This window comes from Molossus molossus, unplaced genomic scaffold (assembly GCF_014108415.1).
Source record: "Molossus molossus isolate mMolMol1 unplaced genomic scaffold, mMolMol1.p scaffold_m16_p_8, whole genome shotgun sequence".
Taxonomy (NCBI): domain Eukaryota; kingdom Metazoa; phylum Chordata; class Mammalia; order Chiroptera; family Molossidae; genus Molossus; species Molossus molossus.
In genome coordinates, this window is record NW_023425402.1 from 97,915,702 (window position 1) to 97,929,339 (window position 13,638).

The following is a 13,638-nucleotide window of genomic DNA, read 5'->3' on the forward strand; positions in this document are numbered from 1 at the left end:
GGACATTTGAAAAAATTGTGTTTTGAGAAGTTGTCCTTAAAGCTGCTAAAAATAGTTGCATATGTGTCTTCCTGTGGGTACATACTTTCACTTATCTTATGTAAATACCTAGGAATGGCATTGCTAGGTCAAATGGTATGTCTAACTTTCAAAAAAATCTATTTTCCGTGGTGACTACAATTTTGTATTTTTACCAGTAATGTATGGAAGTTCCATTTGCTCCACATTCTCTCTTTTTTAAAAAAGTTCCTCACCAGAGGATATTTTTTAATTTACCTTCAGATACAGTGGGAGGGAGGGAGAGAGATAAAACATCGACTGGTTGCCTCCAGCACAAACTGCAACCGAAGTATGTGCCCTTGACTGGAATCAAACCTGCAACTTTCTGGTCTGCGGGCTGAAGCTCTAACTGCTGAGCCAAACGGGCCAGGGCCCATTTACTCCATATTCTCATCAGCACTTAGTACTGTCAGATGTAGAAATTTTAATCATTCCAATAAATGTGTCCCTGTGGTCTTAATTTGCATTTCTCCAATGACTAATGATATTATCTTTTTAAGTGTTTATTTTCTAACACTATCTCTTTAGTGAACTATTTAAATCTTTTGCCCATTTTTTATGGAATTGTTTTATTTGTATTATTATTACTGAGCTCTAAGGGTTCTTTATATATTCTAGATATTTGCAAAACATGCTCTCAAAAGTGTATGTTTGGGGAGGTGTATTTTACAAATATTTTCTCTTAGTTTGTTGCTTGTCTTTTAAATTCCTTTAAGGTATCTTTCAAAGATCAGAAGTTTATAATTTTGACAGTAAAAATTATCGGCTTTTCCCTCTTTTATGGTTTATGGTTGTTGGGTCATAAGAAAGCTTTGCCCAACCCAAAGTCACAAGGATTTTCTCTGTTTTCCTCTAGAAGTTATATAATTTTACATTTCACATTGAGGACCCCATTTGAGTTACTTTTTATATTTTTATATATGGTACAAAGTAAGAGCTGAGGTTCTTTTATTTATTTGCACTTGAATGTCAGATGTTTTTGTTTTTGTACTTGGATATTCAGCACTGTTTATTTACGTGTTTCTCCGTGAATTACCTTGGCACCTTCAAAAATGAATTGATCATGTATGTTTGGGTCTTTTTTCCCCCTCTTGAAATGCATTTGTCATAGTAATGTTGGCTCAGAGAATGAATTGGGGGTGATCACTCCTCTTCAATTTCTTGGATGGGTTTGGGCAGAGCTGATATTCTTTCCTTCTTACATGTCTGCTGGGACTTCCCATTGAAACCACGTGGGCCTGCTGTTTTCTCTGTAAAAAAGTCTTTAAATAGAAATTAAACATTTAAAATAGATATAAGGCCATTCAGGTAATCGATTTCTTTTTTGTGTGATAAGTTTTGTATTTCAAGAATTTGTTTAATTAATTTAAATTTTCTAATTTGGGGGCATGTATTTATTAGTATAAAGTAGTACATAATAATCTCTCAACTTTTTCATACTTTCTAGTACTGCTCTAATTACCTCTCACAGGTATTAAAATGTTGTGTTTTCACTCATACTCAGTTCAAAATATTTTCTAATGTATCATTTGACTTTTTCTTTGGCTCATGGGTTACTTAAAATTGTGTCACTTAGTTTCCAAACATTTGAAAATTTTTTTTCAGATAACTTTCTGTTATGGATTTTTAATTTAATTCTGGTCAGAGAACATACTCTGTGTGACTTAAATGCTGTTGTATTTTTTGAGACACGTGTTATGTCCCCAGAATATGGTCTTTCTTGGTAAATGTTTTGTGTGTACTTGAGAAGAATGATTGGCTTTTCAATTTGCTGTTGTTCAGAGGAGTGTTCAATAATGTTAATTAGGTCACTTGGTTGATAGAGTTGTTTAAATTTTCTATACCTTACTGATTTTATGTCAACTTGCGTAATCAGTTACTGAGAAGGGGGTGTTGAACTTCCCAGTTATAACTGTAGTTGTCTATTTCTCCTTGTAGTTCTATCAGTTGTGTTCCATGTCTTTGGAAGATCTGTTATTAGTTGCATAAACATTTATGATTGCTCTGTTCTCTTGGTTAGTTAACCTTTATCATTATGAAAAAAAAATACCTTTTTATCTTTGGTAATATTCTTTGCTGTAAAATCTATTTTGCCTGACATTCACATACAAAATCCCGCTTAATTTTTTTCATACTTATTTTTTTGTAGTATTAGCCTGATATATCTTTGGGTATTTGACTATTTGCATTTAATGTGATTTTTCTTCTCTTTGTGAAGTTTTTTGAAACTCTCCGTGCACTGTCCTGCCAGCCCCAGGGGGTGCTCTGCCTCCCCAGTTCCAGCCAACTCGGTCTGCAGACTTCCATCGCTGCCTCCTCAAACCCTGTCCGGTCACCATACTCTACCTGGGATGCTCTCTTCATGGTCCATGGTCCAGAAAAGCATCCAAAAGATAGCCAGGGTGATCCCTGGATGTGCCCTATTTGTTTTCATTCTCTTAGAGGTCGTAGTCCTGTGTCCCCTATTGTCTAATGTCCCCAAGTTGTTTCCTTATATATTTTGTCTAGTTTTCTTGTTGTTTATAGTTAGAGGGTAAGTCTAGACCCAGTTATTCAATCATGGCTGGAGTAGAAATCTTCCTCCAAACCTTTTTATATATTAAAAAAATAAGGAAATCTTGACATATAGACTATCAGATGCTTATGATAAAATGGTAAAAATGGATATAAATATCAACTGAATATTAAATAATGGGAGCGTGGGCCTATAGTAGCTATTTTGTTATCATTCTGTCAATTACTAAGCATATCCTGGCATTGGATTCTCTCTCAAGGGAATGGGAGTTGGCCTCCTCTTATCTCTTGCACCTTTCTGCATTTCAAATCATGGGGCATGTGGGTGCACCCCAATATATCCCATTCTCAAGTCAGGCTTTTTCAATGGAACATAAATTATTGTAATGATAAAAGTAAGGGCAAAGGGTTATAAACCGCTACCCGGGAGTACAGGCCCGGCTCTGGAGAGAGTTTTGCTTGAACTACCTTAGTGGGATGGAGCTGTCCTTACATTGTTTTGGAATTAGGCCTTTAATTGCAATGTCCCTGCCTCTTCAGTCTCTTTCAATCTCAGAAGAGCCCAGAGAGAATGTTTTTACAGAATACAGATGATTTCTGCTTTATATGCTTTATTGGTATGTTGACTCTCTCCTCCCGCATCATCTCCCCTTCCTTCTCATTTTAATAGTCATATTTTAAGCCTTTATTTAAGTTTTACAACTTATAAAGTACATTACATTATTATGATGAATATAATGATTTTGTGATAAAAGTATTAACTCCAACTCTATAGAAAATGAGATTGAACCACATGAATGTCATAAGACTTGCCCAAACTCAGGTAAGTGTTAATACCAGAGCTAAGGGGAGAGCCCGAGTCTTCGGGTTCCAAATCCCATGTCACTTTTTTCACCACCCCACCATGTCTTTCCTGAAGCCCCTCTCTTATTCAGTGGTCAGCTTGTTTCTCAATGAGTCTTGCCTTCAAAGTTCGTGTTGAATGCAATTTTTAAAAAATCCCAGAGACTTTCAGCCTCTGTGGAGTCACAGAAAGGTATTCCTGTTACAAACCTGTTAGGAGAATCCCTTTTAAAACAAGATTTACAACTCTTTGTTGTTTATGTTTCTGTCTTGATGAACACACAAAGTCCTTAAAATACATCCATCCGTTCATAAATCCAAAGCACTACTTTTGAATCAGATAATGTATCTATATACATGTAAAATTAAAATTCTTCAAAGAACGTGCATATTGATGACATTAATTCAGAATCTTGGACTTTATTGGCCCTCTTCTTATCACTTTCATCAATTTCCAAAAGCTTTGCACTCTTTGGATATGACAGAGTTAATAATGTTAATAAACTAACTCAAAAATCATAAAATAATCTGGTGGGCAGATGTGTGTCTGGTCTGCACAGTGTTTTTATAAAATGTGAATTAGCTGCAAAATTAAAAAGCCAGGACATTTCACATAAAAATCAAGATTTTCACATGCATTTTCATACCATCTTGAAAATCGTCAACAGTAGGCCCCCAAATCCTCCTGATCACAATCATCTAGAACCGAGACTTGGCCAACCTGCTTTCCCAGCCAAGCATCGCCCGGCGCATCACAAATGTTATTACTCTTTGTTGTCTTCTCCTGGTATCACTTTATCCACTGACTTCACCTGCCTGAGTTTATGATTTGGGCCACAGACTGACGAACTTGAGTCAAGACTGAAACACCTGTGCACAGCCATGGTGCCATCTGTTGGTGAAGGGCAGGGATGGTGGGCTTTGGCTTTGAAAAGTAGCTTTGTTCAGCTGTATGGATGGTTGTGAGTTCAAAGCTTTTAGAGAAGCACCTGTATTTATTAAGTACGACTGCGTAGCAGCATGATTACTTTTTATAGCCCACACCTATGTACCTGAGATGGACTATGATTCACCTCCTGACCTTGACAGGCCTTTTGGGAGGCTTGGGCATGCGTGCATGTGTGTGCATCTGTACATGGATGGTGGGATGTAGGAAGCGGAGGGAAGTTAGCAACCTGCTTCTCTTGAGGACTCTTTTTGGAGCTCTAGTGTGGCAGGCATTTGCTCATCGGCTTTTTGGAAGTGGTCCCACCTTCTCTGCATTGCTGTTGAACATGACCTTTCATCACACAGCTCAAAGAGTGCAAGGTGGCATCAAACGCCCTTGCTAACAGGTCTATTTCTGCCATTCACTATTTGATCTGGATCAAGCTACCAAGTTTCTGTGGTCTTTGGTTTTCTCATCTAAGAATCAAGGCAATAACAACTGTGCAACTTAACAAGATAGTTGTGTGGGATCATCTATGTCAGATTAGAAACAGAGATGGTGAAAGACATAACTTATGTTTATGGTTGATTTACACAGTGCTTCAGGCTGGGAGGCTGAAATATCCCATTCATGCTGAGAACTTTTTTTTTTTTTTTCAGTTGAATAGAAGTTAATACATTTTGAAAACAGTTCCCTCACAGAGTTTCACTAATAAAATGCCATTTGATCAAGTATGATAGGCTTATGTACACAACTCTGATATTCTAACATCTTTGGTGCTGGGCAGACCTCCCATGTGGACGATGACTGGTCCTCAGATTTAAGGAGTAATAGCAGTAAAATTTTGCCCTGGCACAGGCTCTTTTCCTTGGAGTTATCAGCAATGACCATGGCTTTAGTGTTACATTCTTACAGGGAGTTTATTCTTTTCATGACCTCTCACCGAGATCCATGTACCTCTTTGATTATCTAAGAGCTATTTCATTTCCCTTTATCACCTCACAATCCATGAATTCGAAATCCAGTTCATCTCCTTTCCCAAACAGAGGCCCTTCTAAAGGCTTCTGTCTCTGGCATAAATACTGTCTTAATTCAATAGAACTAGATTTATTCAGTGATTACCATGGACATCATTGCTGGGTTTGGAGTAAACTGTGATCCAGTCTTCCCCTTTATTCTTCTGTGTGGTCTTGTTAGATCCTTTTCAACATCATTCCCATCTTTCCTTCCTTTTCTATTTCATTTGTACCAAGTTAGTCTCAGGCCTCCTTAGAACTCTGTGGTAGTTGAAAAGCTTAGTAGCATACTCTTTGTGTTCACCAAGTGCATTGTTACAGGAAGCCCTGGATGTGAGGTCCATTTGTCTCTTGACTTTGCAGAACATTCATAATCTTTGGATGACAATGCCCTTGGTTGACAGCACTGTAAGCACTCAGGAAATCAAAATATTTTCTGCCTTCTGCATCCCACAGGTAAACACCTTCCCCTCTCTCCAGGTTTACAGGTGCAGAATGGTAATTGTGTGCACCGTATTTAGATTCCCGTTCAAAAACGTAATCAGAAGACGGAGGGCCTTGGACTGTTCTTTTAGTCACAACAGATGTAGCAGAAGCCACTGACCGGTGAACTCCCCGGTGAAGCACAGCGACAGTCTGGAGATGGGCTCATTTGGGGAACATGGTGTCCTTCAAGTGGAAATGCCACTGACCAACTACCCTTTCTTCCTAGGGTTTAGACGGAATACAGATTGTTAACCTGAGATCCAGGGACAGTCTTCAGGGCCCAATAACTCCTGGTGGCACCTCAGAAACCCCCCCCCCCCAGGGACCCGTGGCTTTGATTGAGCTGCAGCCTTAATCAGGTTTTGATGAAGCACAACTTCCTTTTCAATACATACATCCCTCTTGGGCAGGCTGGTTGTGTTCTGTAATAAACTGAGTAGAAGCGCTGTAACTTACATCTAAAGTTAAAACTGGGACCCAATGTAATGAGTACAGAATGTACTTTAAAAGGCAGTGGGACAGGATATTTGAAATCAGTCCTGTTCTATAAAAACCTAAGGTATTTGGGAAAAAATTTATTATATCTCCCCAATTCATCGTATTTCTAAAACGTGAATACCACTCACTAGCCCACGAGAGAGGAAATCAGGACACTATTGGCTCTAAAGCTGACAATGGGATTAATTGCCCCAAAAAAGTGACAGGAACCTTCCGCCCACACAAGTACATGTCATTTTCCACGCACTGGGCCTGCAGTGATTAACTGTGTGTACTTGAGAGCGCGTCCAGGGCTCTGAGCAATGCATCTGGCAGAGCATTTGACACCGTGGGCTTGTTGCGACTCTGCCAGCACCAGGGCTGATCTAATCGCATTAGTCATCGAGCGGCAGCTCCGCTCACCTCCATCTTACTGAGTGCCGTCTGTTTGTGGGTCTAAAAGACCAAACAAACAACGCTGAAGCTCCAGAGACGTCTTCCACATTTGAGTCTGAAGCCTTCAGGTCTGTCCCCAGATCCCAAGGATCCTGCAGTGAAGTCGGAAGCATCACTCCCATGCAAACTGGCATGATCGAGGTTAAAATGACAAGCTGAAGGCTTCCCTGAGGCCTTGTCCACTAGAAGCACAATTGCCCAACCATGTTCTAAAGATCTCCAAATTCTTACCATTAGAGAAATTGTTGTATATTTCAGCAATATCTCCACGAAGTCCTTGTTTAGGTGCAAATATATCACCTGGAATTAGTTATCTAATAGCCCCTTGGTTCTCCGCTCACATCCGCAAGAACTGGTTAGCTTCCTCTGGTTGCTACTGAGGGAGTTGAGGTCAAGCGGGCTGGTTGCTTTAATGGGTTCATCAGTGCAAAGGCTGTGGCCATGGGATGCTGCCGGCTGAGAGCAACGCATTATAACTGTCCCGAGACACTAGTGGCAGGGAGGAGATGGAAGAGGAGGAAGCTTCCCAGTTCATGGCTTAGCCTACATCCGACCTAACGTTCATACACTCACATACCAGACATCACTGACTAGAGCAGTGGTTTTTAACCTTTTTCATCTCATGGCACACATAAATTAATTACTAAAATTCTGCGGCACACCAAAAAACAACTTTTTTTCCCGATCTGACAACAACAACAAAAAATAGGTATAATTTTGATTCATTCACACTAGAGGGCTCTTGTTGCACTGGCTGTTGTAATTTTTTTTTTTTTAATTTGATAATCTAAGGAAAAAGAGCTCAGTGCCTGATTAAATAGTCATGTATTGCATGTTTTAAAAATTATTGTGTTACACCAGTTGAAAATCACTGGACTAGAGTGTAGTCATTATTTAATGAAGCCCTTTAGCTTTGCCAATTGACTCATGAGAAACTTACTCAAAACTTCTTCTCAACTCTATAAAAGTTCATCCAAGAAAAAGAAGTTAAAGGGCAAGACATAGAAGAAGATAAAAGAACAGACATTTTGTTTCCTTTCAAAAAACCAACTTCCTTCTTTCTCCTGAAAATCTCCCTTTCTGCAAAATGTCCTGTTGTGGAAGAATTTGCACTTCTACCTGAGCACCCACTTGGGGTCCTCCCTGCACTCCTTTGTCATATATCTAAGAGAAAATAATCCCAGGACAACTGAACTCTGGTTGCTTGTGAAAGGAGAACTAAAAGAGTATTTAGAAGCGATTGGGCGAAGTTTATACGGAGAAACATGGGTGGGTAGCCACCCCGTGAATGAATAGAAGCGTCGGCGGGGCTCTGCTGAGCACACGTGAGGCAGGAGACAGGGACACACGACGATACTCCACAAACAGAAGATGCTCTAAGAACATCCTACCTGCCCACTGTTGATTGAAACCTCTGATTTAAGATACATAGTTTCAATATCGTCTGAGTATAAGATTTTGGTTCACTGTAATGGGCGCATAGTTATGAGTTAAAAACATCAAGTTTTTAAAAATTAATCTTCATGATATAAAATATTACCACCCTTCTACCCCTTTTAAACTGCCCCGTTTTTACCTTACAATAAAAGGGGCTTTCCTATCAAGGTTCTGAGAGAAAAAATATTACTAAATGAGATTAAAATTGTAATTTACATGCCTACAATTTTTTTTTCAGAAGTAGAAATCAAGGAAAATTTCATTAATTAGCCAAAAAAAAAAAAAAAAAAAAGAAAAGGAATTTTTTTTTCTCCACAAAAATCAACTTTTAGATGCCCTGGTTACACTAGGAGAGAGAAAAAGGAACTGTTCCAGTCAGTCTCCTCTGAGAGCACTCTTTTGGCTGTTGTGACACCCTCATCTGTCACATCCAGGCTGGCCCACCTTAGCCCTCTCTGCCGAGTACACAGGGGAGCAGATCGACTGCAGCTGGTAAAACAGAGTCACTGGCTCATCCAGTCAGAGTTTATGAAAAACGTCAGCCTGGATCTCCAAGACTTTTTCCTCAAAATGAACCCACAGAGCAGACCTTCTGGTGGTACCAAGAAGGTCTTTGAAGAGAACAGAGTTTGCAACACCACAGAATTATAGAAGCACTTCTCCTGCAATTCATCCTTTACTTTGGCAGGCTTACATCCTCAAGTTCAGTTCAGGACTTGCGATGACCAAGAGACTGAGATGAAATAGATTTGGCTCTATTGGCCTGGAGTGGATTCCTGGCTGAAAACTCAGGGCAGTGACTTGAGTGGTCAGATTTCCAAAATACAAAAGGAAATAGCAATGGAAAAGGAGAAAAGAAAATGGTGTGTGGGTGTGTGGTGTCAGAGGAGCGTGTGAGTGGGAAAGGGGCATGAAACGAACAGATCAGAAGCCACACCTCACCTCCCACACTGACTGTCCCCCTTTATCTCCTGTGCTAAATGGTTCTTGTTCACTTTCCAGATTCACTCTCCACCCTTCTGTAACATGATCTGGCCCTGGAAAGCTGACCTTCTATGGATCTCATCAGTGGGTTTCCATGCCTTCTGACTCCCAGTGGGTTTGGCCAATGGACGGGCACTGGCTGATGTTCCGAGAAGCTGTGGTTGCCGTGGGTTGGCTGTCCTGCTATGAAAGCCACAGTTTCTGCCAGGTGGCTTCTCCATGCCACCCTCTCTGGGTTCTGATAGCTCCACTCCCATTTGCCCTTCAGGTCTAGTGGTGGTAATGGTGATGACGAATCCCAGCTCTTGCCGTCTCTGGGATCCTACAGTATCTTCCGTTGGTTCCTTGAAATCCTGCTCACGGCGTTATAAATAATCCCTTCATTAAACTCTCCTTAAATCAATTTATTTGAATTGTCATTAGTTGTCCATCAAGACTTGGGCAGATATATGTCCTAAATACAGAAGTTTTTGCAAAGGAAGTAATGGAGACTGAGCTTAGGAAAGGCAGGTTAAAATCATAGTACCAGGGCTATTGATGGCAACGGAGCAGGCCCATCCATCCATCTCTCCATATAACACAACATAAACAACTATGAAAAGCAGTGAACTAAGAGTTAGAAGACTTAGGATTTAGCCTGGATTTACCCCACATTGGGTATGTGGTCTTGGTCAATAAATTAAACTTTTCTTTAGGGTCTGTTTTCTCATTTATAATTTTTTTTTTTTTTATTATTATCCTCACCCGAGGACATTTTTCCATTTTTTGTTCAGGTAGAGTAGGAGGGGGAGAGAGAGGAACAGAGAGAGAGAGAGAAACATCGATGTGAAAGGAACACATCGAGTGGCTGCCACCCGCACGACTGACCAGAGCCGGGGACAAACTGCAACCGAGGTACATGCCCTTAGCAGGAACCGAACCCGGGTCTCTCAGGACCGCAGGCCAACGCTCTAACCGCTGAGCTAAACTGGCCAGGGCCTGTTTTCTCATTTATATAATGGAAATAATCTGCTCAATATATTTCCCAGTGCTGTTAGGAGACTCAGATAGCATAATGCTTTGAAAACAAGGCTTCTCTATACTTATCTATTGTAAAAATCTTGTAGATTTTTCCAGACCTAGTAGTACTATCCACTCCTTTGAAGATTTCTCTGAGCCACCTGGGAAGAATGAATCCTCTTTTATTTGTCTCCACATGGCAATTGACTCAAACCCCTACTAAAGCATCTATCCTATGTTATTGCAGATGGGTGTTTATAAGTTTATTAATTTATCTAGATGATAATAAACTCTTTAGAGGTTGAATTCGAAGCCAAGCATGGTGTTTAGCACATAGATCTCAACACATGTTCGTGGAATGAATGTGCGTGCCCTTCTTTATTCTCATCTATTCATTATGTTCATGTGCTGCCATTTATCCCACCATCACCTGAGTTTTCCCGTAACAGCCTTGTCCATGATGCCTCTCTTATTCATAACTTATTCATAACTTCTAGGAGTAGCTATTACCATACAACACTGCACTAATAGGCCAGGAAGTTCCCAAGGCAGCATGCATTACCTGGTTTAGACCAATGAACTCTCCCAGTCAATTTTTTTTCTCAAAATTTGAACTGTTTTGTATAGATTTCTGTCCAAGAGAGCTTTGAAGAAGGAAGGTACTAGAAATCTGGGGATTCGAGTAGGCATTTCTGAGACCATGTAAAAGCCGAGGAAGCAAGCCTGATGAAGGAAGAGGGGATGAAGCGGCCAGAGACAAGTGAGACGAGGGGTCACACCACCACTGATAAATGGCAATTCTATTTTGGGGGGCTGTGCAGACCCTAGAAGGTAGGGTTATATTTTGTTTAGCAACCTCAGATTCTGTGACAATTCTTAGTGTCCTTCTGAGTCTCCTCAGTACTTGAGCTAGCTTTAGTGGGTTCTATTTCTTGGCCATCCAGTGACTTTGATGGGAAGATCCACTCTTAGTGTTCTCTCCTGGTCCTGATGGGGCTGCAGAGACAGTGAATCAGTTAAGCCTGGCATTAGACCAACTCTGCTCCCGCGGCCTCTGCTATGGCCACTTTGCACTAACCTCATTTCTTATCTTCATGGGCTTTCTTCTTGTTCACAAGGTTTTCGGAGCCTGGATTGAATCTATTTGCTGGGCTGACGGCTGTCCCTTTCCTTTGCCATCGAGTATCACAGTCTTATTTTTAACCACGTTATTTCCATAGTTCATTGTCCCTATTCTTTACTTTATAGGTTCTCACTTGTCACACAATTCCTGATACTGCACACGTCCACAGCAAGACCCCAAAAACAACAGACAAACAAAAAAACAGGATAAGAAGAACAAGCAATGAATGAAGTATTTAAACAATTACCAGAGATAAGCCTTAGGCTTGGGAGCCCTCCAGTTTGAACTTTGTCTCCTACATCTGAGTTAGGATTTGTCCTTTGGCTCTTGGTTGTTGACAATAATTCCAGTGGCCTGGCCCACCTGAATCAAAACAATATTATTGATTTTTCTCTGGTATCTGAGGAAGGAAACCTTGAACCATCCCTGAGTGCTACCTGGATTCCTTGGAGGGTTAGAGCCAAGCAACTCTTCCCAGAACTCAGGATGGGCAAGTTGCTGGGAATAGTTCCGGTACCTGGAGACAGTGAGAATCAGAACTCACCATAAAGCTCTGAATGTAACATCCATTTCGGGAGCAATGGTTTGAGAAGTACTGAAACAGAGAGGGAAGTAGGAACCTGAAAGAGGTAGAGCAGTAACATAGCCCTTGGGAAAACGGCCGCAGGTGTTGTGTGTACTTACCGTGACTAGGTTGACTTTCAGCAATGACCTTGCTTGTAACACAGTTTCTGTGGAAAAAAATCACATCCTTTGAGCTACAGTTTAGGCTCTTGCATTTTGCTTTTAGAAACTTTATGCTGATGGTTTTATTAAGTAATTATCTATAATAATTGATTCATTCATTATTTTATTAATTTTTAAAGAAATGAACTTATGTCCAGTTATAGAGTCCACTAATTGCCTTTATAAATGCTGTAAGTTGCAAACTTTCTGGGAGGAGTGGAGTTATTTTTATTTTTTATTGTTAGTTTTTGCTTCGTAGTGCCTTTCACAACAGAATGATGGTAGAGAAGATACAGACAGCAAGACCAACAAGTTGGCTTTACTTCCAAGAATTGTAAGTGCTAATTGAAGGTGATGCAATGGACTTGAGAAGGGAAAACAGAAAGAATAAAGGTCTAAATAGTTTGGCCAGATGTTCCATTTCTGGACCAGAGCGCTTTCACCACCTCTCTCCCCGTGATAGGGATTCACTGCAGGCAGCCGCATTCCCTGTCAACAGGTGAGCGAGCCAGGAAATATTCCTTAACCTCAGGGCAATCAATATCACCTCCATTTACAAAGGGGTTTCTTCCGGCTTTAAAGCGAGGATCCAAACCTTGAAGTTAATTTAAAAATCTTATTGAGAAAACAGTGAGTAATGAAATAAAGTTCAATGTCACTTTAAAAAAAAAGAATGTGGGCATCTGAAAAAGAGGTCATGATAAACACATTCAACTATTACTCCCCGGTGAGCTGTAAATCAAGCCCTGAAGTCTCAGAGCTCAGGGTAGTCATGTGAGCCCTGGCAGAGTTGGCAGGGGGTCACATTCTAGCAGCATCACAAATACATCAGAAATTCAGCATTGAGCTAAGGCTATTATTGAACATCTCTAAGCCTCAGTTTCTTTATCTGGAATAAAAGGAGAGCACTAGATTGTTTTTCAGGGTTACTATGGATAATAAAATAGATACTTTGTAAAAGCTCAACAGTGAGCTGGCAGAAGTATTTCCACATATATGACAATACATTCCAGTTCATCTGAAGCACATTCAACTCCCTAAGTTAGGAAATCTAGAGTGGTGTCTTACTCCTTCTGGGCTGCTCTCCCAATCCAAAAGTAGTGTGGTTTATAACGAAATGTATTACTCACGGTTCTGGAGGCTGCGAAGTCCAAGATCAAGGCATCGGGGTTAGATGCCCAGGAGCCCGGCTTCCTGAGTCACATCCACTGCCTTTTGGATGAGTCTTCTGTGATGGAAGGGTGACTAGGAAGCTTACTGGGGTCTCTTATATAAGGGCACTAATCTCCTCTGTGAGGGTTCTACCTCACAACCTCATTTAAACCTAATTACCTTCCAAAGGCCCACACTCCCAATACCATCACAATGGGATTTCATTTCAATATATGAATTTTAGGGAGATACAAACATTCAGTCCATAGCACGTGGTGTCTTCCGTTTATGTGAACAGCTCGTCTCCTCTTTCTCCTGGAGTCTAGTCCAAGGCAGCCAAATACACATCTTCCCTGAGCCCGGGCCAGTGGCTTGGAAGGGGATGATTGGACTCATCTACTGGGTATCAGGCAAAGTTAGTGCTGTTTCTAGCCTTT